Source organism: Ambystoma mexicanum, chromosome 6q, assembly GCF_040938575.1.
Source record: "Ambystoma mexicanum isolate Mex_15411 chromosome 6q, UKY_AmexF1_1, whole genome shotgun sequence".
NCBI classification, from domain to species: domain Eukaryota; kingdom Metazoa; phylum Chordata; class Amphibia; order Caudata; family Ambystomatidae; genus Ambystoma; species Ambystoma mexicanum.
In genome coordinates this window covers 737553437-737579516 of record NC_090937.1, presented here as the reverse complement: position 1 = coordinate 737579516, position 26080 = coordinate 737553437, and positions in this window count along the sequence as shown.

Here is a 26080-nt window from a genome sequence, read left to right as displayed (position 1 = left end):
ATGGGAATGGGGAAGGGCCATGTTGAAATGGGGAAGTACCGCCCCGCCAACCTTGGAATGGGGTGGTACTTCCCCATTTCACCATGGCGGACTCGTTACAATACCGGCAGCAACCATGGTGCTAATACCGCCATGGTTTAGCGCTGGTGTTGTAATGAGGGCCATTGTGTAGTGAACCTTAACTACATATAAGATATGTGGTAGATGTCATGCTGCGTACAGCCAACGACTTGGCAGAGAAATTTAGAAATACCCAAGATAGCCTCTTCTGAACATAACATCTACTTTTATAAATTGGTACTAATATTCTTTCTTTCAGCTCTGCATATAAAAAATCTAAAACATGCAATTGGGTATTAATAGTATCCGTACAATGAAGCCGCCAGCTGTCAGAGATGTCCTTCCTTACCCAGTGCCCCCCTAAGTATTCCAGAGTCAGGAGTATACATCCTGTGCAGATGTCTTTGCTGAGTTAGATGGTACTATATTTTATAGTGTCTGTGCTTGGTTAGATAGTTTATGTAGCTCTACACAATGCCTAGTTTGATCAAACCTTTCTCTGAACAGTTTTAATGAACACCTTTAATGGGTTCTGAGATGCTTGTGAGCAGTAAAACCCTGATTGAGCAGTTATGGCTAGCATTCCTCTTCTAAGGGTAGAACGCCAAGGAATGGGTAATGCATTAACACATGGTAGCTCATCTTTTAATATAATTTAAGAAAGTTTCACCAAGTCATTTGTTAGGTTAAGGTTAGGCCCATTCTGTGACACTATTCCATGTACTTCATTCCCACTTCCATGTGGGCTGGGCATGAGTTTGGGAGTCCTAATGAATAATTTCTGAATTTGTTTTTTTAGGATTTGTAGGTCTGATGTCTTAACATTGCCCCATGTGCTTGTCCCATACACAATAACTACCCTTTCTCTGCTTTGTAGATTCTTAACAAAATCCAATGGGCTAGGCCCTAAAATGGTGGGCGAAGCTAAAACCTGTCGCATTGACAGGGATATATATATAGTTTGTTTGAAAACAAGAATTTATTCCACTTATAGTTCGGAAAAAGCACATTCACAAATAATCCAATTCTATTACCTGTTATAAGGTAACTCGCCAGTTTGTAACACACTGGAATTTCCCAGTATGGTCTATACCAATTATGTTGAATTTGTAGGCATTGATTGATGGCCCACTTTCTGTTTTACAGCTCTTGTAAGTGTCCATTAATTTTGGTGTTCTCTCTAGAAATACTATGTAACCAGCATATGATATTAGTGGGATATGTCTCTGTCCTATGATGGTCACATTTACTTTTGCTTTTTGCAGTCCTTTAGAATGAGTTTGTGTAAGGTCATACCAGTGTGGAGGCATGATACAGTGCTGTTTTACACATCCCCTTAAATAATACAAGACTAGTACAGAATGGGCAATATTGTGCAGCGCATCACCACAATGAAGATCTGGCAATGTTAAGACTCAACAATACAAAATCATTTCTTGTAGTTATCACCTGATGCAGTTATAGCACCACCACATCAGGAAAAGTTGGAATTATATAAACGTCGAGAACCTTGGGCCATGCTCACTTTTGTTGGTGACCTGAGGGCCGCTGGTGCGCCCTGTACATTTAGGGTACAAAGACACTGGAGCTTTAAATAGGGTTGGGAACGTAAGCTATAAGAGTGAGAGGCTGCTCACTAGGGTAGAACGCTAGGCGCTAGGACCCAGCCAAGCCACGGAACTTAACCTGCAAGTGTCAGCATAAGCTCAGGTAAGGTGGCAGAAGCAATGGTACGTGAGATGGAACTGCAGGATTTAGCTCTGCCTGCCCACCCACAAGGATGGGTGAAGGTGGACAAATATGGGTGTACAAGGAAGGAAAAGACTGTTTATTGTATGGCAGGTGTCTTGGTGGTAACAGGGCTTGGTGTATTTTTTATGGTATCTGGAACACCCTTCAATGTATGAATTTACGAATATGTTTCCCGTGGCAAACTCCTCAAATGATACCAATATCAATTATGTATATAGTAGAGACAGGCATGAGCATGATGGTCATGAAGATGAAGTGTATAGTAGGAATGCATATATACGCTTAATGAATGCAACACAGAAGGCGTAGAATTTGTCAAATTGTTGGATAGGTAGTCATGATCCCCACCATGCAGGACATGGAATACCTATGTATGCTTTTGCGGTACCAGAAGTTGACAGGTGTATTTTGCTTTGGATGAGGGTTCTCTCACTAGACAAGTATATGCCAAATACTTCCAGGTGCTTTACAATGGAATGGTCAGACATATCAGCAGGTATAGTTCATAATATGAAACAGGAGGTAGTAACCTACTCTTTAAGAGACCTTGTAGGTCAGGCAAGGGTAGGGAAATTACCTCCAACCCCCTTGATGGTAACCAGAGAGTACTCAAGGAAGAACATTTGTTTCAAGGGAATGAAAGGAGAAACTATTTTGGGATGTAGTATAATATACAATCTTTCTAGGTATAGTATGGGTATAGGTGAGATTGAAGGGTACGCTTATGTTTGTAATAAAAAGGTTTTATCTATGGCTTCCCAGGAACTTTTTGGGAACATGTTATTTTGCCAGTATAATACCTGCTGCTATGATCTATACCCCAAAAGAAATGTATGCTAAACACAGGTATAAGAGAGAGATAAGGAAAGGGCTTGACCAATCAGACACTGATCTGGATATATTTATTGACATAGTAAAGGCAATGACACTCCCTGTAGGAATATTCCTGAACTCCCAAGAGGTATGCAGACTAAGTAGGGCAGTGGAGACCACGATTAGTGAAACAGCTGATATACTCACTAATATTACATATAAGATGAAGGCCATACGGTTAGCTGCATTACAGAATAGGTACGTGTTGGATGTGTTGACAGCACAAAGGGGCAGAGTTTTGTAATATGGTGGGTTCCCAATGTTGCATGTATATTCCCGATGCAAGTGAGGGAATGTTGTCCGGGATATCCAGGTTACATAAGATAGCCGAGACAATCCACTATGAGGAGGGGGTCGGAGATAGTTGGTGGGTGAAGTTACTGAAAGATCTTGGCTGGAAGTTGCCAATCCCAATACTGGTAATGATAGGATTAGCCCTGGTTTGCTGCCTGTGCATACAATGTTCTCCAATGCTTATTGGAGGTTGTATGGATTGCTGTAGCAGGACAGCCCGCAAGGTACAGGATACCCCTTCTCATCAGGAAAAGGAGCATTTGCGGATAATGTGGTTGGAGGAAATGGAGGATTCGAATAAGATTGACGTATAATCTTGCTCAACATGAGCAAAAGGGGCAAATTGGGGATAAAAAAATGAGTAAGGTTTTTCCCATGTTGTAGCAAGATGAATCCTGTAGAGCCTCAGAGCAGAAAAGGGTGATTGTGTGCGACTAGGCAGTGTTGCAAAGTTGTTTTCTTATTAATCAGATGTCAAATTCCAAGAAGGGAAGGGCAGAGGGTGGTAAAGGCCTGACACGACAGATACAAAATAGTCATGAACAGCAGAAGTGAATTGCCAAAGAGTGCCCCTGAGATGCAGAGAAGGGCGTAATGACTGTGCAGTTTTAGGCTTATCAGCTCACCCCAGGAGTGTGTTTACAAGGAACTCTTCTGCACGAAGGAGGGATGGGGGGGGGGGAAGATTACGTGACTAACTGCTATGCTTATGTAAACTCCTTCTTTGTGCACGTGCTAGAGATTGGAACCAATGATATTTGAAAATGTGTATAAACCATGCAGACCTAATGCTTATCAGCTCACTCCTGCGCAGTCTTTTGAATGTGCAGGAAGTCATGCCCATTCGCGAATGCTGAAATTGAATAAATGGATGACTTGACCAACCCTCTGAGTCTTTTTTGGAGTGGGGTCCCCTTTGACAGAAGTGGGGTGAGCGAAAGTGTACCCCCAAGTGACAGGATGCATTCCGGATGGTTGAAGAACTGCTTAAGGCTTTGGCTGACTGGTCATTACCCATTATGGCTTGTACACTTGGTTGGTTAAAATCTGATGTGAATGGATATCACCTACTGCCTAGATGTGTGAAGATGGCTTTAGAAAGTTAAGGAATTATTTATACTGGAGAATCATCTATGCAAAGCACAGACGCAAGGCGTGGAATGAAGGGGTTAGTTGGCAAGAATGTAAGGACTATCTAGCAATTATGCTTGGACTTAAGCAGAAAGCCAAAAGAGGATCTGGTTCCATATCCCTTTGCCGAGACCAGTTGGTCAAAGTAATTTTCACTGAAGAAATTGCTTTAAAAAAACGAACTGAATTTTTAAATTGAATTTCGAACGTCCCCCATCAAGCCCTGCCTGTCCCTATACTATATCCCTTACCCCAACACCGTCCCCATCCCTTTTAACTCCTTACCAGGAAGGAAGGAAGGAAGGAAGGAAGGAAGGCAGGCAGTCCACGTCTGGATTCCCCTAGTAATTTAGGGTGAAACCCAAAGTTACTTGAAATATGCAGATAACAAGGGGGGTCCTGGGAGACTCTCTGCCAGACATGAGTCCTGTTTACAAGAGCCTTACCCAGAGTCTTTAGCTCACTATCGTTCACAGAGAAGAAATATCCCAAACATATCAGTCTTTGTCCTGCCCTGGGGCAGTCCAGTACCGAAATGCTAGGCAATTCTCCTCTGAACAAGAGTACCAACAGCAACCCCAGACACGTGTTTCGGTCTGGTTGAACCTCATCAGTAGGGTGTAGCTGTGCCTCTCTAAGAATAGTGAGCAAGGGCTCCACGTCTGGATTCCCCTAGTAACTTAGGGTGAAACCCAAAGTTACTTGAAATATGCAGATAACAAGGAGGGTCCTGGGAGACTCTCTGCCAGACATGATTCCTGGTTACAAGAGCCTTACCCAGAGTCTTTAGCTCACTATCTTTCACAGAGAAGAAAAATCCCAAACATATCAGTCTTTGTCCCGCCCTGGGGCAGTCCAGCACCGAAATGCTAGGCAATTCTCCTCTGAACAAGAGTACCAACAGCAACCCCAGACACGTGTTTCGGTCTGGTTGGACCTCATCAGTAGGGTGTAGCTGTGCCTCTCTAAGAATAGTAAGCAAGGGGTGCACATCTGGATTCCCCTAGTAACTTACGGTGAAACCCAAAGTTACTTGAAATATGCAGATAACAAGGGGGGTCCTGGGAGACTCTCTGCCAGACATGATTCCTGGTTACAAGAGCCTTACCCAGAGTCTTTAGCTCACTATCTTTCACAGAGAAGAAATATCCCAAACATATCAGTCTTTGTCCTGTCCTGGGGCAGTCCAGCACCGAAATGCTAGGCAATTCTCCTCTGAACAAGAGTACCAACAGCAACCCCAGACACGTGTTTCGGTCTGGTTGAACCTCATCAGTAGGGTGTAGCTGTGCCTCTCTAAGAATAGTGAGCAAGGGGTCCATGTCTGGATTCCCCTAGTAACTTAGGGTGAAACCCAAAGTTACTTGAAATATGCAGATAACAAGGGGGGTCCTGGGAGACTCTCTGCCAGACATGAGTCCTGGTTACAAGAGCTTTACCCAGAGTCTTTAGCTCACTATCTTTCACAGAGAAGAAATATCCCAAACATATCAGTCTTTGGCCTGCCCTGGGGCAGTCCAGTACCGAAATGCTAGGCAATTCTCCTCTGAACAAGAGTACCAACAGCAACCCCAGACACGTGTTTCGGTCTGGTTGAACCTCATCAGTAGGGTGTAGCTGTGCCTCTCTAAGAATAGTGAGCAAGGGCTCCACGTCTGGATTCCCCTAGTAACTTAGGGTGAAACCCAAAGTTACTTGAAATATGCAGATAACAAGGAGGGTCCTGGGAGACTCTCTGCCAGACATGATTCCTGGTTACAAGAGCCTTACCCAGAGTCTTTAGCTCACTATCTTTCACAGAGAAGAAAAATCCCAAACATGTCAGTCTTTGTCCCGCCCTGGGGCAGTCCAGCACCGAAATGCTAGGCAATTCTCCTCTGAACAAGAGTACCAACAGCAACCCCAGACACGTGTTTCGGTCTGGTTGGACCTCATCAGTAGGGTGTAGCTGTGCCTCTCTAAGAATAGTAAGCAAGGGGTGCACATCTGGATTCCCCTAGTAACTTACGGTGAAACCCAAAGTTACTTGAAATATGCAGATAACAAGGGGGGTCCTGGGAGACTCTCTGCCAGACATGATTCCTGGTTACAAGAGCCTTACCCAGAGTCTTTAGCTCACTATCTTTCACAGAGAAGAAATATCCCAAACATATCAGTCTTTGTCCTGCCCTGGGGCAGTCCAGCACCGAAAGGCTAGGCAATTCTCCTCTGAACAAGAGTACCAACCACAACCCCAGACACGTGTTTTGGTCTGGTTGAACCTCATCAGTAGGGTGTAGCTGTGCTTCTCTAAGAATAGTGAGCAAGGGTCCACGTCTGGATTCCCCTAGTAACTTAGGGTGAAACCCAAAGTTACTTGAAATATGCAGATAACAAGGGGGGTCCTGGGAGACTCTCTGCCAGACATGATTCCTGGTTACAAGAGCCTTACCCAGAGTCTTTAGCTCACTATCTTTCACAGAGAAGAAATATCCCAAACATATCAGTCTTTGTCCTGTCCTGGGGCAGTCCAGCACCGAAATGCTAGGCAATTCTCCTCTGAACAAGAGTACCAACAGCAACCCCAGACACGTGTTTCGGTCTGGTTGAACCTCATCAGTAGGGTGTAGCTGTGCCTCTCTAAGAATAGTGAGCAAGGGGTCCATATCTGGATTCCCCTAGTAACTTAGGGTGAAACCCAAAGTTACATGAAATATGCAGATAACAAGGGGGGTCCTGGGAGACTCTCTGCCAGACATGAGTCCTGGTTACAAGAGCTTTACCCAGAGTCTTTAGCTCACTATCTTTCACAGAGAAGAAATATCCCAAACATATCAGTCTTTGTCCTGCCCTGAGGCAGTCCAGCACCGAAATGCTAGGCAAATCTCCTCTGAACAAGAGTACCAACAGCAACCCCAGACCCGTGTTTCAGTCTGGTTGAACCTCATCAGTAGGGTGTAGTTGTGCCTCTCTAAGAATAGTGAGCAAGGGGTCCACGTCTGGATTCCCCTAGTAACTTAGGGTGAAACCCAAAGTTACTTGAAATATGCAGATAACAAGGGGAGTCCTGGTTACAAGAGCCTAACCCAGAGTCTTTAGCTCACTATCTTTCACAGAGAAGAAAAATCCCAAACATATCAGTCTTTGTCCTGCCCTGGGGCAGTCCAGCACCGAAATGTTAGGCAATTCTCCTCTGAACAAGAGTACCAACAGCAACCCCAGACACGTGTTTCGGTCTGGTTGGACCTCATCAGTAGGGAGGAGCTGTTCCTCTCTAAGAATAGTGAGCAAGGGGTCCACGTCTGGATTCCCCTAGTAATTTAGGGTGGTTACTTGAAATATGCATGTAACAAGGGGGTTCCTGGGAGACTCTCTGCCAGACATGAGTCCTCCCTACTGATGAGGTCCAACCAGACCGAAACACGTGTCTGGGGATGCTGTTGGTACTCTTGTTCGGAGGAGAATTGCCTAGCATTTCGGTGCTGGACTGCCCCAGGGCAGGACAAAGGGCCTCATTACACGGATGGCAGTAAGGATTTACCGGTACCGGTATTTTACCGGTACCGGTAAATCCTTACCGCCTTACTACGAGGTCCCTTTGCGGGTTGGGGAATTTAACACCTGCTTTTTGCAGGCGTTAAAAACCAACCCGCAAAGGGACCCAGGGAGCTAATTAGTGCCTTCCCCATTCCCATTATGCCCTATGGGGCAAAAATGGGAATGGGGAACGGCAATGGTGGAAGGGGGAATTACCGCCCCGCCAACCTTGGAATGGGGCAGTAATTTCCCTTTCCGCCAAGGCGGTGCCGGTATTTTACCAGCATGAACCATGGCGCTAATAGCGCCATGATTCTCTGCCATCCGTGTAATGAGGCCCAAAGACTGATATGTTTGGGATATTTCTTCTCTGTGAAAGATAGTGAGCTAAAGACTCTGGGTAAGTCTCTCGTAACCAGGACTAATGTCTGGCAGAGAGACTCCCAGGACCCCCAATGTCAATTTGCATATTCAAGTAACTTTGGGTCCCACCCTAAATTACTAGGGGAATCCAGACGTGGACCCCTTGCTCACTATTCTTAGAGAGGCACAGCTCCTCCCTACTGATGAGGTCCAACCAGACCAAAACACGTGTCTGGGGATGCTGTTGGTACTCTTGTTCAGATGAGAATTGCCTAGCATTTCGGTGCTGGACTGCCCCAGGGCAGGACAAAGACTGATATGTTTGGGATATTTCTTCTCTGTGAAAGATAGGGAGCTAAAGACTCTGGGTAAGTCTCTCGTAACCAGGACTAATGTCTGGCAGAGAGACTCCCAGGACCCCCCTTGTCAATATGCATATTAAAGTAACTTTGGGTCTCACCCTAAGCTACTAGGGGAATCCAGACGTGGACCCCTTGCTCACTATTCTTAGAGAGGCACAGCTCCTCCCTACTGATGAGGTCCAACCAGACCGAAACACGTGTCTGGGGATGCTGTTGGTACTCTTGTTCAGCGAGAATTGCCTAGCATTTCGGTGCTGGACTGGCCCAGGGCAGGACAAAGACTGATATGTTTGGGATATTTATTCTCTGTGAAAAATAGTGAGCTAAAGACTCTGGGTAAGTCTCTCGTAACCAGGACTAATGTCTGGCAGAGAGACTCCCAGGACCCCCCTTGTCAATTTGCATATTCAAGTAACTTTGGGTCTCACCCTAAGTTACTAGGGTAATCCAGACGTGGACCCCTTGCTCACTATTCTTAGAGAGGCACAGCTCCTCCCTACTGATGAGGTCCAACCAGACCGAAACACGTGTCGGGGGATGCTGTTCATACTCTTGTTCAGTGGAGAATTGCCTAGCATTTTGGTGCTGGACTGCCCCAGGGCAGGACAAAGACTGATATGTTTGGGATATTTCTTCTCTGTGAAAGATAGTGAGCTAAAGACTCTGGGTAAGTCTCTCGTAACCAGGTAAACTAGGACTAATGTCTCGCAGAGAGACTCCCAGGACCCCCCTTGTCAATTTGCATATTCAAGTAACTTTGGGTCTCACCCTAAATTACTAGTGGAATCCAGACGTAGACCCCTTGCTCACTATTCTTAGAGAGGCACAGCTCCTCCCTTCTGATGAGGTCCAACCAGACCGAAACACGTATCTGGGGATGCTGTTGGTACTCTTGTTCAGATGAGAATTGCCTAGCATTTCGGTGCTGGGCTGCCCCAGGGCAGGACAAAGACTGATATGTTTGGGATATTTCTTCTCTGTGAAAGGTAGTGAGCTAAAGACTCTGGGTAAGTCTCCCATAACCAGGACTAATGTCTGGCAGAGAGACTCCCAGGACCCCCCTTGTCAATATGCATATTCAAATAACTTTGGGTCTCACCCTAAGTTACTAGGGGAATCCAGACGTGGACCCTTGCTCACTATTCTTAGAGAGGCACAGCTCCTCCCTACTGATTAGGTCCAACCAGACCAAAACACGTGTCTGGGGATGCTGTTGGTACTCTTGTTCAGCGGAGAGGTGCTGGACTGGCCCAGGGCAGGACGAAGACTGATATGTTTGGGATGTTTCTTCTCTGTGAAAGGTAGTGAGCTAAAGACTCTGGGTAAGTCTTTCCTAACCAGGACTAATGTCTGGCAGAGAGACTCCCAGTACCCCCCTTGTCAATTTGCATATTCAAGTAACTTTGGGTCTCACCCTAAGTTACTAGGGTAATCCAGACGTGGACCCCTTGCTCACTATTCTTAGAGAGGCACAGCTCCTCCCTACTGATGAGGTCCAACCAGACCGAAACACGTGTCTGGGGATACTGTTGGTACTCTTGTTCAGAGGAGAATTGCCTAGCATTTCGGTGCTGGACTGCCCCAGGGCAGGACAAAGACTGATATGTTTGGGATGTTTCTTCTCTGTGAAAGATAGTGAGCTAAAGACTCTGGGTAAGTCTCTCGTAACCAGGACTAATGTCTGGCAAAGAGACTCCCAGGACCCCCCTTGTCAATTTGCATATTCAAGTAACTTTGGGTCTCACCCTAAATTACTAGTGGAATCCAGACGTGGACCCCTTGCTCACTATTCTTAGAGAGGCATAGCTCCTCCCTACTGATGAGGTCCAACCAGACTGAAACACGTGTCTGGGGATGCTGTTGGTATTCTTGTTCAGAGGAGAATTGCCTAGCATTTTGGCGCTGGACTGCCCCAGGGCAGGACAAAGACTGATATGTTTGGGATATTTCTTCTCTGTGAAAGATAGTGAGCTAAAGACTCTGGGTAAGTCTCTCGTAACCAGGACTAATGTCTGGCAGAGAGACTCCCAGGACCCCCCTTGTCAATATGCATATTCAAGTAACTTTGGGTCTCACCCTAAGTTACTAGGGGAATCCAGACGTGGACCCCTTGCTCACTATTCTTAGAGAGGCACAGCTCCTCCCTACTGATGAGGTCCAACCAGATCAAAACACGTGTCTGGGGATGCTGTTGGTACTCTTGTTCAGCGGAGAATTGCCTAGCATTTTGGTGCCGGACTGGCCCAGGGCAGGACAAAGACTGATATGTTTGGGATATATCTTCTCTGTGAAAGATAGTGAGCTAAAGACTCTGGGTAAGTCTCTCCTAACCAGGACTAATGTCTGTCAGAGAGACTCCCAGTACCCCCCTTGTCAATTTGCATATTCAAGTAACTTTGGGTCTCACCCTAATTTACTAGGGTAATCCAGACGTGGACCCCTTGCTCACTATTCTTAGAGAGGCACAGCTCCTCCCTACTGATGAGGTCCAACCAGACCGAAACACGTGTCTGGGGATGCTGTTGGTACTCTTGTTCAGAGGAGAATTGCCTAGCATTTCGGTGCTGGACTGCCCCAGGGCAGGACAAAGATTGATATGTTTGGGATGTTTCTTCTCTGTGAAAGATAGTGAGCTAAAGACTCTGGGTAAGTCTTTCCTAACCAGGACTAATGTCTGGCAGAGAGACTCCCAGTACCCCCCTTGTCAATTTGCATATTCAAGTAACTTTGGGTCTCACCCTAAGTTACTAGGGTAATCCAGACGTGGACCCCTTGCTCACTATTCTTAGAGAGGCACAGCTCCTCCCTACTGATGAGGTCCAACCAGACCGAAACACGTGTCTGGGGAAACTGTTGGTACTCTTGTTCAGAGGAGAATTGCCTAGCATTTCGGTGCTGGACTGCCCCAGGGCAGGACAAAGACTGATATGTTTGGGATGTTTCTTCTCTGTGAAAGATAGTGAGCTAAAGACTCTGGGTAAGTCTCTCGTAACCAGGACTAATGTCTGGCAAAGAGACTCCCAGGACCCCCCTTGTCAATTTGCATATTCAAGTAACTTTGGGTCTCACCCTAAATTACTAGTGGAATCCAGACGTGGACCCCTTGCTCACTATTCTTAGAGAGGCATAGCTCCTCCCTACTGATGAGGTCCAACCAGACCGAAACACGTGTCTGGGGATGCTGTTGGTATTCTTGTTCAGAGGAGAATTGCCTAGCATTTTGGCGCTGGACTGCCCCAGGGCAGGACAAAGACTGATATGTTTGGGATATTTCTTCTCTGTGAAAGATAGTGAGCTAAAGACTCTGGGTAAGTCTCTCGTAACCAGGACTAATGTCTGGCAGAGAGACTCCCAGGACCCCCCTTGTCAATATGCATATTCAAGTAACTTTGGGTCTCACCCTAAGTTACTAGGGGAATCCAGACGTGGACCCCTTGCTCACTATTCTTAGAGAGGCACAGCTCCTCCCTACTGATGAGGTCCAACCAGACCAAAACACGTGTCTAGGGATGCTGTTGGTAATCTTGTTCAGCGGAGAATTGCCTAGCATTTTGGTGCCGGACTGGCCCAGGGCAGGACAAAGACTGATATGTTTGGGATATATCTTCTCTGTGAAAGATAGTGAGCTAAAGACTCTGGGTAAGTCTCTCCTAACCAGGACTAATGTCTGTCAGAGAGACTCCCAGTACCCCCCTTGTCAATTTGCATATTCAAGTAACTTTGGGTCTCACCCTAATTTACTAGGGTAATCCAGACGTGGACCCCTTGCTCACTATTCTTAGAGAGGCACAGCTCCTCCCTACTGATGAGGTCCAACCAGACCGAAACACGTGTCTGGGGATGCTGTTGGTACTCTTGTTCAGAGGAGAATTGCCTAGCATTTCGGTGCTGGACTGCCCCAGGGCAGGACAAAGATTGATATGTTTGGGATGTTTCTTCTCTGTGAAAGATAGTGAGCTAAAGACTCTGGATAAGTCTCTCCTAACCAGGACTAATGTCTGGCAGAGAGACTCCCAGGACCCCCCTTGTCAATTTGCAGATTCAAGTAACTTTGGGTCTCATCCTAAGTTACTAGGGTAATCCAGACGTGGACCCCTTACTCACTATTCTTAGAGAGGCACAGCTCCTCCCTACTGATGAGGTCCAACCAGACCGAAACACGTGTCTGGGGATGCTGTTGGTACTCTTGTTCAGAGGAGAATTGCCTAGCATTTCGGTGCTGGACTGCCCCAGGGCAGGACAAAGATTGATATGTTTGGGATGTTTCTTCTCTGTGAAAGATAGTGAGCTAAAGACTCTGGATAAGTCTCTCCTAACCAGGACTAATGTCTGGCAGAGAGACTCCCAGGACACCCCCTTGTCAATTTGCATATTCAAGTAACTTTGGGTCTCACCCTAAGTTACTAGGGTAATCCAGACGTGGACCCCTTACTCACTATTCTTAGAGAGGCACAGCTCCTCCCTACTGATGAGGTCCAACCAGACCGAAACACGTGTCTGGGGATGCTGTTGGTACTCTTGTTCAGAGGAGAATTGCCTAGCATTTCGGTGCTGGACTGCCCCAGGGCAGGACAAAGACTGATATGTTTGGGATGTTTCTTCTCTGTGAAAGATAGTGAGCTAAAGACTCTGGGTAAGTCTCTCGTAACCAGGACTAATGTCTGGCAGAGAGACTCCCAGGACCCCCTTTGTCAATTTGCATATTCAAGTAACTTTGGGTCTCACCCTAATTTACTAGGGTAATCCAGACATGGACCCCTTGCTCACTATTCTTAGAGAGGCACAGCTCCTCCCTACTGATGAGGTCCAACCAGACCGAAGCACGTGTCTGGGGATGCTGTTGGTACTCTTGTTCAGAGGAGAATTGCCTAGCATTTCGGTGCTGGACTGCCCCAGGGCAGGACAAAGATTGATATGTTTGGGATGTTTCTTCTCTGTGAAAGATAGTGAGCTAAAGACTCTGGGTAAGTCTCTCCTAACCAGGACTAATGTCTGGCAGAGAGACTCCCAGGACCCCCCTTGTCAATTTGCATATTCAAGTAACTTTGGGTCTCACCCTAAGTTACTAGGGGAATCCAGACGTGGACCCCTTGCTCAGTATTCTTAGAGAGGCACAGCTCCTCCCTACTGATGAGGTCCAACCAGACCGAAACATGTGTCTGGGGATGCTGTTGCTACTCTTGTTCAGCGGAGAATTGCCTAGCATTTTGGTGCTGGACTGGCCCAGGGCAGGGCAAAGACTGATATGTTTGGGATATTTCTTCTCTGTGAAAGATAGTGAGCTAAAGGCTCTGGGTAAGTCTCTCCTAACCAGAACTAATGTCTGGCAGAGAGACTCCCAGTACCCCCCTTGTCAATTTGCATATTCAAGTAACTTTGGGTCTCATCCTAATTTACTAGGGTAATCCAGACGTGGACCCCTTGCTCACTATTCTTAGAGAGGCACAGCTCCTCCCTACTGATGAGGTCCAACCAGACCGAAACACGTGTCTGGGGATGTTGTTGGTACTCTTGTTCAGAGGAGAATTGCCTATCATTTTGGTGCTGGACTGCCCCAGGAGCAGGACAAAGATTGATATGTTTGGGATCTTTCTTCTCTGTGAAAGATAGTGAGCTAAAGACTCTGGGTAAGTCTCTCCTAACCAGGACTAATGTCTGGCAGAGAGACTCCCAGGACCCCCCTTGTCAATTTGCATATTCAAGTAACTTTGGGTCTCACCCTAAATTACTAATGGAATCCAGACGTGGACCCCTCGCTCACTATTCTTAGAGAGGCACAGCTCCTCCCTACTGATGAGGTCCAACCAGACCGAAACACGTGTCTGGGGATGCTGTTGGTACTCTTGTTCAGAGGAGAATTGCCTAGCATTTCGGTGCTGGACTGCCCCAGGGCAGGACAAAGACTGATATGTTTGGGATGTTTCTTCTCTGTGAAAGATAGTGAGCTAAAGACTCTGGGTAAGTCTCTCGTAACCAGGACTAATGTTTGGCAGAGAGACTCCCAGGACCCCCTTTGTCAATTTGCATATTCAAGTAACTTTGGGTCTCACCCTAAATTACTAATGGAATCCAGACGTGGACCCCTCGCTCACTATTCTTAGAGAGGCACAGCTCCTCCCTACTGATGAGGTCCAACCAGACCGAAACACGTGTCTGGGGATGCTGTTGGTACTCTTGTTCAGAGGAGAATTGCCTAGCATTTCGGTGCTGGACTGCCCCAGGGCAGGACAAAGACTGATATGTTTGGGATGTTTCTTCTCTGTGAAAGATAGTGAGCTAAAGACTCTGGGTAAGTCTCTCGTAACCAGGACTAATGTTTGGCAGAGAGACTCCCAGGACCCCCTTTGTCAATTTGCATATTCAAGTAACTTTGGGTCTCACCCTAAATTACTAATGGAATCCAGACGTGGACCCCTCGCTCACTATTCTTAGAGAGGCACAGCTCCTCCCTACTGATGAGGTCCAACCAGACCGAAACACGTGTCTGGGGATGCTTTTGGTACTCTTGTTCAGAGGAGAATTGCCTAGCATTTTGGTGCTGGACTGCGCCAGGGCAGGACAAAGATTGATATGTTTGGGATGTTTCTTCTCTGTGAAAGATAGTGAGCTAAAGACTCTGGGTAAGTCTCTCCTAACCAGGACTAATGTCTGGCAGAGAGACTCCCAGGACCCCCCTTGTCAATTTGCATATTCAAGTAACTTTGGGTCTCACCCTAAGTTACTAGTGGAATCCAGACGTGGACCCCTTGCTCACTATTCTTAGAGAGGCACAGCTCCTCCCTACTGATGAGGTCCAACCAGACCGAAACACGTGTCTGGGGATGCTGTTGGTACTCTTGTTCAGATGAGAATTGCCTAGCTTTCGGTGCTGGACTGCCCCAGGGCAGGACAAAGACTGATATGTTTGGGATGTTTCTCCTCTGTGAAAGATAGTGAGCTAAAGACTCTGGCTAAGTCTCTCGTAACCAGGACTAATGTCTGGCAGAGAGACTCCCAGTACCCCCCTTGTCAATTTGCATATTCAAGTAACTTTGGGTCTCACCCTAAGTTACTAGGGTAATCCAGACGTGGACCCCTTGCTCACTATTCTTAGAGAGGCACAGCTCCTCCCTACTGATGAGGTCCAACCAGACCGAAACACGTGTCTGGGGATGCTGTTGGTACTCTTGTTCAGAGGAAAATTGCCTAGCATTTCGGTGCTGGACTGCCCCAGGGCAGGACAAAGACTGATATGTTTGGGATGTTTCTTCTCTGTGAAAGATAGTGAGCTAAAGACTCTGGGTAAGTCTCTCCTAACCAGGACTAATGTTTGGCAGAGAGACTCCCAGGACCCCCTTTGTCAATTTGCATATTCAAGTAACTTTGGGTCTCACCCTAAATTACTAATGGAATCCAGACGTGGACCCCTCGCTCACTATTCTTAGAGAGGCACAGCTCCTCCCTACTGATGAGGTCCAACCAGACCGAAACACGTGTCTGGGGATGCTGTTGGTACTCTTGTTCAGAGGAGAATTGCCTAGCATTTCGGTGCTGGACTGCCCCAGGGCAGGACAAAGACTGATATGTTTGGGATGTTTCTTCTCTGTGAAAGATAGTGAGCTAAAGACTCTGGGTAAGTCTCTCGTAACCAGGACTAATGTTTGGCAGAGAGACTCCCAGGACCCCCTTTGTCAATTTGCATATTCAAGTAACTTTGGGTCTCACCCTAAATTACTAATGGAATCCAGACGTGGACCCCTCGCTCACTATTCTTAGAGAGGCACAGCTCCTCCCTACTGATGAGGTCCAACCAGACCGAAACACGTGTCTGGGGATGCTTTTGGTACTCTTGTTCAGAGGAGAATTGCCTAGCATTTTGGTGCTGGACTGCGCCAGGGCAGGACAAAGATTGATATGTTTGGGATGTTTCTTCTCTGTGAAAGATAGTGAGCTAAAGACTCTGGGTAAGTCTCTCCTAACCAGGACTAATGTCTGGCAGAGAGACTCCCAGGACCCCCCTTGTCAATTTGCATATTCAAGTAACTTTGGGTCTCACCCTAAGTTACTAGGGTGATCCAGACGTGGACCCCTTGCTCACTATTCTTAGAGAGGCACAGCTCCTTCCTACTGATGAGGTCCAACCAGACCGAAACACGTGTCTGGGGATGCTTTTGGTACTCTTGTTCAGAGGAGAATTGCCTAGCATTTTGGTGCTGGACTGCGCCAGGGCAGGACAAAGATTGATATGTTTGGGATGTTTCTTCTCTGTGAAAGATAGTGAGCCAAAGACTCTGGGTAAGTCTCTCCTAACCAGGACTAATGTCTGGCAGAGAGACTCCCAGGACCCCCCTTGTCAATTTGCATATTCAAGTAACTTTGGGTCTCACCCTAAGTTACTAGTGGAATCCAGACGTGGACCCCTTGCTCACTATTCTTAGAGAGGCACAGCTCCTCCCTACTGATGAGGTCCAACCAGACCGAAACACGTGTCTGGGGATGCTGTTGGTACTCTTGTTCAGATGAGAATTGCCTAGCTTTCGGTGCTGGACTGCCCCAGGGCAGGACAAAGACTGATATGTTTGGGATGTTTCTCCTCTGTGAAAGATAGTGAGCTAAAGACTCTGGCTAAGTCTCTCGTAACCAGGACTAATGTCTGGCAGAGAGACTCCCAGTACCCCTATTGTCAATTTGCATATTCAAGTAACTTTGGGTCTCACCCTAACTTACTAGGGTAATCCAGACGTGGACCCCTTGCTCACTATTCTTAGAGAGGCACAGCTCCTCCCTACTGATGAGGTCCAACCAGACCGAAACACGTGTCTGGGGATGCTGTTGGTACTCTTGTTCAGAGGAGAATTGCCTAGCATTTCGGTGCTGGACTGCCCCAGGGCAGGACAAAGACTGATATGTTTGGGATGTTTCTTCTCTGTGAAAGATAGTGAGCTAAAGACTCTGGGTAAGTCTCTCCTAACCAGGACTAATGTTTGGCAGAGAGACTCCCAGGACCCCCTTTGTCAATTTGCATATTCAAGTAACTTTGGGTCTCACCCTAAATTACTAATGGAATCCAGACGTGGACCCCTCGCTCACTATTCTTAGAGAGGCACAGCTCCTCCCTACTGATGAGGTCCAACCAGACCGAAACACGTGTCTGGGGATGCTGTTGGTACTCTTGTTCAGAGGAGAATTGCCTAGCATTTCGGTGCTGGACTGCCCCAGGGCAGGACAAAGACTGATATGTTTGGGATATTTCTTCTCTGTGAAAGATAGTGAGCTAAAGACTCTGGGTAAGTCTCTCGTAACCAGGACTAATGTCTGGCAGAGAGACTCCCAGGACCCCCCCTTGTCAATTTTTAAAATGTTGGTTAAGAATTTATATTTCTGTTCTGTCGATTTGAGGTTTTAGAGGAAAGCTTTAGCTTTGGTGATGTTGCCCTTGCAATGTTTTCTTTTACCTCTTAGGGATTGGAAATCCTTGTGGGTAAGAGTTTGTCTCTATCTTCATTCTCTTGTGTGTCAATATGTGTTCTCTGTTGTCAGAGCTGCTGAGAATCATGGAGTTGATTGCTTGTCTACTAATTCTCTGTACTTGGTGAGAGCCACAAGCTCATTCATGATGTCAGAGATTGTATTTCGGTCTGTGGCAGACATTGTTATTTTTGTAATTCTCGAGTTTCCAATGAGACCAGTTGCAATAGTAGATGGTTTTTGAGACATAGGACTTCATTACAAGTATGGCGGTAAGGCAACAATGGCGCCGGTATCGCTACCGACACCATTGCTACCGTACCGCCATACTAGGAGTTCTACCCGCGGATACGCTTGCAGCTACTGACCTGGTGGCCGTACCGGCACCCGCAAGGAGAACAGGATGGTAGCACCGGTACCGTTATTAACGGTACCGGTGCTACCACCCTCCCTATTCCCATTCAGCCCTATAGGGCCGAATGGGGAGGGGGAGTCCCTTATTATCGGCACCCGCGAATGGGCAATTACCGGGTCTGCCAAACTCGGTATGACCCGGTAATTGCCCATTCGCGGGTGCTCGTAATGAGGCCAATAGCGGTGTCCATGCCTCTTTCTGTGATTTAATGCTTTTTTGATTGGCCAACGAGTTTTGATTGTTCAATAGAAATCTTAAATGGGATTACGATGTGATCAGACTAGTCAATTCTAATAGCGTCTTCAAAAAGAAGGAACCACTGATGTCCAATGGCACGATTTTTAAGGTAACCAGATGGGCAATCAAATACCTGATGTGGTATGTTATCCGGATCAATTTAAAAAGTGTGTGCAATGGTGGGAATTATCCGAGACAGAAAGACAAGTGTGACGATAAAAATCTTAAAAGTATAACCATCTGAATATGAATCGTAATTTGCTACCACTCACAGATCCTCTTACAGAAGAACAATCACAGGACTTGGATGAGCTCACAAATCTGAATGTGTTTGACCAGTATCCTGTGGCTACTGTCCCGCATGACATTGCAGAGGATGACACGTTCATTCATTAGTGCTGCTACGAGAAGCCTTCCAGAGCATGCTTGATAACACAACAACCTGCCTTCTGACTGTATGCCTTCTTCAGGGTCTTCAGGACTCTCAAACATGCTGTTAAGGAAGGGACTATGTAGTTCACTAGTATGTGATATATGTAAAACAGACAAGCTGGTCAAGTGGCACAGCGAGTAGAGCGCTCGCTTTGACATCCGTGCAGAGCCTGCTAACCCAGGTTCAAATCCCGGCAGGGCCAAACTCAGCCTTTCATCCTTCCGAGGTCGATAAATGAGCACCACACACCCTGGGTAATAATAAGCAGCGCTCAGGTACCTGAGGGTTCGTAGCGCTATATAAAAATGCGAAATTTAAAATTAAATTTGTATTCTGCCATCTATTGCACATTTTCCACTCAACCGACAAAGTACATAGCAAACCTTTTCTCTAATTTCCCTTTCGTTCCAGAAATCAAATTCACTATCCACATGTCCTCTGTGTCTGTAGTTTCGTTGCACTGTGACTGTGAGCATAATTCAACTCCGAGTTTTAGACAGATCATACAGTTGGTGGGTGTGTGCTTACAATGAAAATACCAGCAAAACTGTAGTTCTGCTACATATAATATAATGCAATTATTATGTTTAGCTTCTGTGCACTAAGTGACATTTTATGCACATGTAAAATTAAATTACTCTTCAGCACATTAGAGATATGGAAGAATAAATCATTCATTTTCTCAGGAGGCAGTCTTTATTCCAAGCAAACAAAAAAGTAAAACACGTTATCCCAAAGGAAAACAAAAGTCAATACAAAAAACAAAAAGAGAGGTTAAAAAAAGACAGCTTTGAGAAAAACAAATATATATTGTATTCCAGAAACAAAGAAGATTAATAGAAAACCATAGGAAATAAACTCCAAAGAACCATGGCTTCAGAACGCTGGGTCAAACATGTCCTCAAAATTTTCAATCGAAACCTCCATATGACCCAGATTGAGCAGCATTTGCTGCACTTGTATTTTATGCGAGTGCAATTATTTTGGAGTCAACCCCAATTACGACAAGGGTTTCCTTGCTGTGGCTGCTTCATAGTTGGACCTGGCAGGCTGGGTGACGAATTCCGGCAAAGTCTTCACTGATATGTTCATCACTCAGCCTCCCACTAGCTCTATAATATGATATGATATGATGGGTTATTTATAATGCGCTTAATACCTGTTGCATGGCACCCCTGTGAGGGGCCATGGTACGTTCCATGGAGGTATGTGGTCACATGGTTACCCATGTGACCAACCTAATAAAAGGTCCGAGCCGCTTCCGGCTCGGCAGTCACGAGTGAACCTGACTCCGCGTGGTGTGTTGTGCTGGTGCCTGGGGGGGGTGCCTCGCCACGTGTGCTGGGCCCAAGGTCGGGGCCCAGCTGGAGGACGGTGCCCCTGCCGGGCAACGCCGTCCGGACGGTGCCCCTGCCGGGCAACGCCGTCCCTGTGGGTCCCCCAACCATGTGAGGCGGGTTGGGGTGCGACCCCGGCCTGGGTGCCCCCAGAGCCGGGGCCGCGGTGGCCAGGTGGACCTGGCCACGTGTGTGGAGCTCCGGTGTCCCGGAGCGGGTGGGATGAACCCCCACCCTTCATCAAGCGGCGTGATCGCCGCACTACAGCGTGTGTCGTCGGGTGCTGCCCGACCCGAGTACGGGGCTGCCCGGTGATCCGGGACAGCCCCCAACAATGGCGACGAGGTCGGCCCTGCGTGCCCCGAGGATCGAGTGCACGGGTGGGCCCATCATCAACTGGGCCCACAATGCAGATGGGTGCGGCGGTGGCCGCGCGGGCTGCCCCCCCTCCCATCTGGGGGAGGTACGATCTGCGGCGTCGGCCACAGTGAGGAGGCGACGCCACGCCCGCGATCCGCGGGCCGAAATGGGAGCGGCGAGGGACGCCGCATGAAGGAGGCGGGCCCAACACCAGCGGGGCCCGCAAGGATATCAGGGTGGGCGAGCGGCCCGCCCGTCCCCTGAGGGAGACGGAAGATGTTCGCGGCATCGGCCGCGTGGGTGACTGCGCCCTTCCCCCACCACCATCGGGAAGGGAATTGCTAGCGGCGTCGGCCGCACCGGGCTGGCGGAGGCAGCGAGGACTAGCACACGCGGTGGGCCGGATGGAGAGGTGAGCGGCCCCTCCCCCAGCATGCCAGCTGGCCGCCCACCACAGCGTGGCTGCCCCCATCGGCCCGCGGTAGAGGGAGACATGAGGCGGGCCCAAAACCAGCTGGGCCCGCGTGGAAAAAAAAAAAAAAAAGGAACGAAGGAGGCGGGCCCAGCACCAGCTGGGCTCGCAAGCACAATAGAGTGCTCGCCCCGAGGAGCGGGCGGAGAGCTGCCTGCCCCCCCACCCGCAGGCCGCGGCAAACATCGTCGCAAAAAAAAAAAAAAAAAAAAAGAGGCGGGCCCATCATCAGCTGGGCCCGCGATGAGGAAAAAAAAGGGGAGTGCTCGCTCTGAGGAGCGGGCAGAGGAGCTGCCCGCCCTGCCCCCTACTGGCAATGGAGCGGCATCCGCCGCAGTGGGGAAGTCAGCTGCCCCTCCGCTGTCCCCACTCCCATCTGAAGGGGGACGGCCCGCGAGGGTGGGTGTGTGTGCCCACTCCGAGGAGCAAGGAAAAGAGGAGTGGTGGCGGCTGCAGCTGCAACAATGAAGGGGGGCCTCCTCCGGAGACTTTGGACTTGGCCGATGTGGCCCCTGGGCCTACCCAGGTGCGGCTTTGCCGGTGTTGTGTGACGGTGTTGTGACTGTCCTAAATGAACTCTGGTGAGGGTGCAAGCTGGTTTCCGGCGACTCCATACGGAAGGTGGACCTCATGAGTGACATTCCCCCGGAAGACTGTGAGCCGGCAGACATGGACTTGCTTAAAATGGTCCAGTTAGTGGGCAATGTTGTGTGGTGCCCACCTGCAGGCTCCGAGTGCTTTATGTGGTGCCAGTAGCCCTCACTGGTGCTGTTTAGTGACATGAGAGCCACTCACCCAGGTTAATAAAGGGTGTGTAAAGTAGTGGAGTGGCTCCAGTAGTAGTAGTGGTAGTCGTGGTGGAATTTTGGAGTTTTTGCATTGTGTTATGAAAAAGGAGGAGTGTTGCATGGCACCCCTGTGAGGGGCCATGGTACGTTCCATGGAGGTATGTGGTCACATGGTTACCCATGTGACCAACCTAATAAAAGGTCCGAGCCGCTTCCGGCTCGGCAGTCACGAGTGAACCTGACTCCGCGTGGTGTGTTGTGCTGGTGCCTGGGGGGGTGCCTCGCCACGTGTGCTGGGCCCAAGGTCGGGGCCCAGCTGGAGGACGGTGCCCCTGCCGGGCAACGCCGTCCGGACGGTGCCCCTGCCGGGCAACGCCGTCCCTGTGGGTCCCCCAACCATGTGAGGCGGGTTGGGGTGCGACCCCGGCCTGGGTGCCCCCAGAGCCGGGGCCGCGGTGGCCAGGTGGACCTGGCCACGTGTGTGGAGCTCCGGTGTCCCGGAGCGGGTGGGATGAACCCCCACCCTTCATCAAGCGGCGTGATCGCCGCACTACAGCGTGTGTCGTCGGGTGCTGCCCGACCCGAGTACGGGGCTGCCCGGTGATCCGGGACAGCCCCCAACAATACCTAGAGGTTTCTAAGCACGGACCCAGGGATCGAACCTGTGTTGCTCCGTGTCGTCTTGCTTTCAAGGCGAGCACGTTGCCGCTGAGCTATCCTCCCTAGAAGGAGGTTCCTTCCACAGCTCCCACAATTTTGTATCTGAGGAAAAAAACAGATAACATAGTTCCTATATTATAGTAAGCAATTTAAACCGTATGCAGTTAAAAAGAGTTTTGACTGTTTAAAAAAAAACATTATAAAGTGTTTAAAAGCGTTATAAAGGAGTACTGAAAACAATTTTTTTTTTAATTTGGTGAGTACAATACAACATTTACGTTTTTATACATAGAATCAGTTATTGAAATAAGAAGTTAAGAATGGTGACTTCATATACAATTCTGAGTTACCAGTGCAAATAAATGTTAGATGCAAGCATAAAAATGATCGAAAATAATAATCCAAACCATTCATTATATAAATCTAAAATGTAGTTATATGATAAATTAGACCAAAGTTATTTCCGTGGAAAAAAAGCCTCCCAAGTAGATCCTTTAAAATTAATAAAAAAAGATCAGGTTTAAAATATGCTAGGGCAGCGAGTCTGTGCGGAGAATTCAAGCTCTTACAGCCTAATATGACATTACGACAGACGAACCACAGAGCCTACAGTGGCAATCGGTTCTAGGGCCACTGGGACGGGCCCTAATAACTTCATAAGTGTCCACCAAATTGAGCTTCATCCGATGCTATATCCTAAGCAACCAATTATTAGGAAAAGCATTTATTTATGTATTTATGTATTTACTTTATTTTTTATTGCATATTAGTTTATTAACAAAGCTTTTTACAAAGCCCACTTCCATCAATTTATAAAAATTCCATCACAGTTTTCCATGAAGGCCAAATTAATTAGTTAGTTAATTAATTCGATGTATTGTGCTACATATTGTGTTTTTTTTAAAACTTCATCTCTTGAGGGGGGTGCTGTTGCGCACGCACGTGATGGCTGCCTAGCTGTTGATCTCCTATCCGGGCCAAATCCTTTTGTCAAATATATCCTTTTCGGGGCCCCCCAGTGGCCAGATTCGATGCTGCATTCGTCTACAAGTAGTCATGGAATACTCTATAAAATTTGTGAAGCAATCCGTTGGCTGACGCACGAGATATCCGTGCTTGGAAGCAGGACCATGAACGACGTGCTCTGGTGGCCGCAGGCGGGGACCACGCAGCACATACTAAAATTCGCTGGGGAGGCATTACACAGGCGGCTGCGAGGGAGGCCTCCCAACATCATACGTGGTATCTCCCTGTACTGTAACATTTTATGGTGGGTCAACGCTCCGAGATAATCCCAGAGCTCGATTCATGCTTATGAATCCTCTGATAATACCAGCAGCGACTGAGCCGTGTGAGAGCCGATCGAGCGACTTGTGCCCCCATTGGCTCCCAGCCGGTTGGCACAACACAGTGGACGTCCAGCCCCGGTCCGAGAGTGACAACCCTCAATGGACATGGGGAACGTCCTTTGCTGAGACCGAACAATGCAGCGACCACGTTGGCTGCATGTGGCGGAGCGGTCTCGGCCCGGAAAGGAAACTAGGAAGGGAGCCCATCACCCACACCACCAACCACACTGCTCTGGAGACGGGGGTAAGCTAATTGCAAACCCCCCTCTCAGAGCTACATCCTGAGCTCTGCACGTGGCGATGTCTGCGCGATCTATCAAACCTACACTGCCAGAAGTGGTATTGTTGACTCCTACCTGGGATCCTGCCACACTCCTCTAACTGGAGAAACCTCGGCCACAACATCACCCCCTTTCGGATAAATCCTCCGCGGTTTCATGAGGACGGAGGAAAACATCAGTACATTTGGATACTTACACTGCTTGGGCCTCACAGAACGGTGGGCAGTACGCCCAGTGGGTTGTCTGGCCCATTGTATGTTAGGTTTAGACATGTATGCAGCCCTACCAGGTGCAAACTAACTATTAGGACGTGGGAGGACACAACCCATCCACATATCCTTTTGTGGGGGGTCAGGCACTGCACAGATACTGAGACATTGATATCCGCCATTGTGCGGCTCGTGGGGATCGCTGAATGTGTTTGTTGTGCACTGTATGTTTCTTTGGCATTTAATAATATAATCAATACCCCCCACGAGACTAAGTTCCCAAAAATCACTAACGGGGGAGGCCGTGTGACAGGCTCATCTGCCGAAGCTACAAGACACATGTGAGCCACCTAAGCGGGTACAGAGCAATATCCCTTACGGCCGACATTCAGGCACAGGCATACGGCAAACAGACCCGTTGGTACAGTGTGGCAAACGCTGATGGTTGAGAAAACACCAGCTATGCCACGCCATATCAGGCACCTAGGTGGGCCTGGATGACTATCACCCTGTATTCACAAATTGCCACATGTGAGCGACCTGAAGATAACTCCACAACGGCTTACAAACAAATAAATTAAAATTGGAAGAGCACATTAGTCAGCCTCCTTGCCGACAGCTATAACATTTAGGGCAAAACTCCTAAAGAAGCGGGAGGAAAGAGTCCATATTTATCCGTAGTGCGACATGTTTAAAGACAGTGAATAGAAGGATACCTGATGTGACAAATTATATGCACAGCAGACTCGCCATCTAGCCAACTTTGGCGCACTACTGGCATTACTTGGAACCCAGTAAAATCCCTAACTGAACACATCTGGGGAACACGGCCTCCAGCAAAAACAAAATCTCTGTGTACCCAATAAGAGACGCTGGGTAGCATACCACACAGCGTGAACCAGACAAAGAGGTGCTGCTGCATTGCTGGGTCCGGCTACTGCCATAAGCTAACTAATTGTCCTCCACACACCCGACAGAGCTGGAATGTTTTTTATTTAAAAAGCAAGATCCTCTGTACGTGTGGAACGCATACTTTCCTCAACATGCCGTATTGAGGGTCACTGCAGCTGCAAGTGGAATATGTCTCCAATGCCAAGTAATCAATATTCTTTGACAAGCACTGCATAAGGGAAGACGAGCAGGAACAGCTCTCCGTACATAACCAAGTCTACCTTCAGACACCTCCCCCACCGTAAGATAGCGCTACACCCTAGGAGAAGTGATCCAGGAGGTGACAAATACAAGGCAACGCATCGATAATGACTAAAGGCTGAGGCACGAGGAAGAAGTGTCTGATGGACTCATTCACAAGCGCTCAGGCCCCTGTGGTAGTAATTTATTTATTTGCATTTTTAAAGCATTCACACAGCCCGGGGGCATTGAGGCGCTGTTACAGAATTAGATGTTCTTGTCTTAGTTGCATATTTGTAACACGCTTAAATACCCAGAGGTTTCTAAGCGCGGACCCGGGGATCGAACCTACATTGCTTCATGTCGTGTTGCTTCCAAGGCGAGCACGTTGCCACTGAGCTATCCTCCCGAGCAATGAACACACCAACATCTGAAAACACCCCAACTACATCCTCAACCAGTCCGAGAGATGACCATCTTATCGCCACAGTGCAAAACAGATTCTTATCTGTTAACGTTAAATTGGATGACATTGTGTCCAACATCGGATCTCTCAGGGCGATATTAGATAAAGAAAGTGCCCGAGTGATGGAAGTCGAGGCAAGGATAA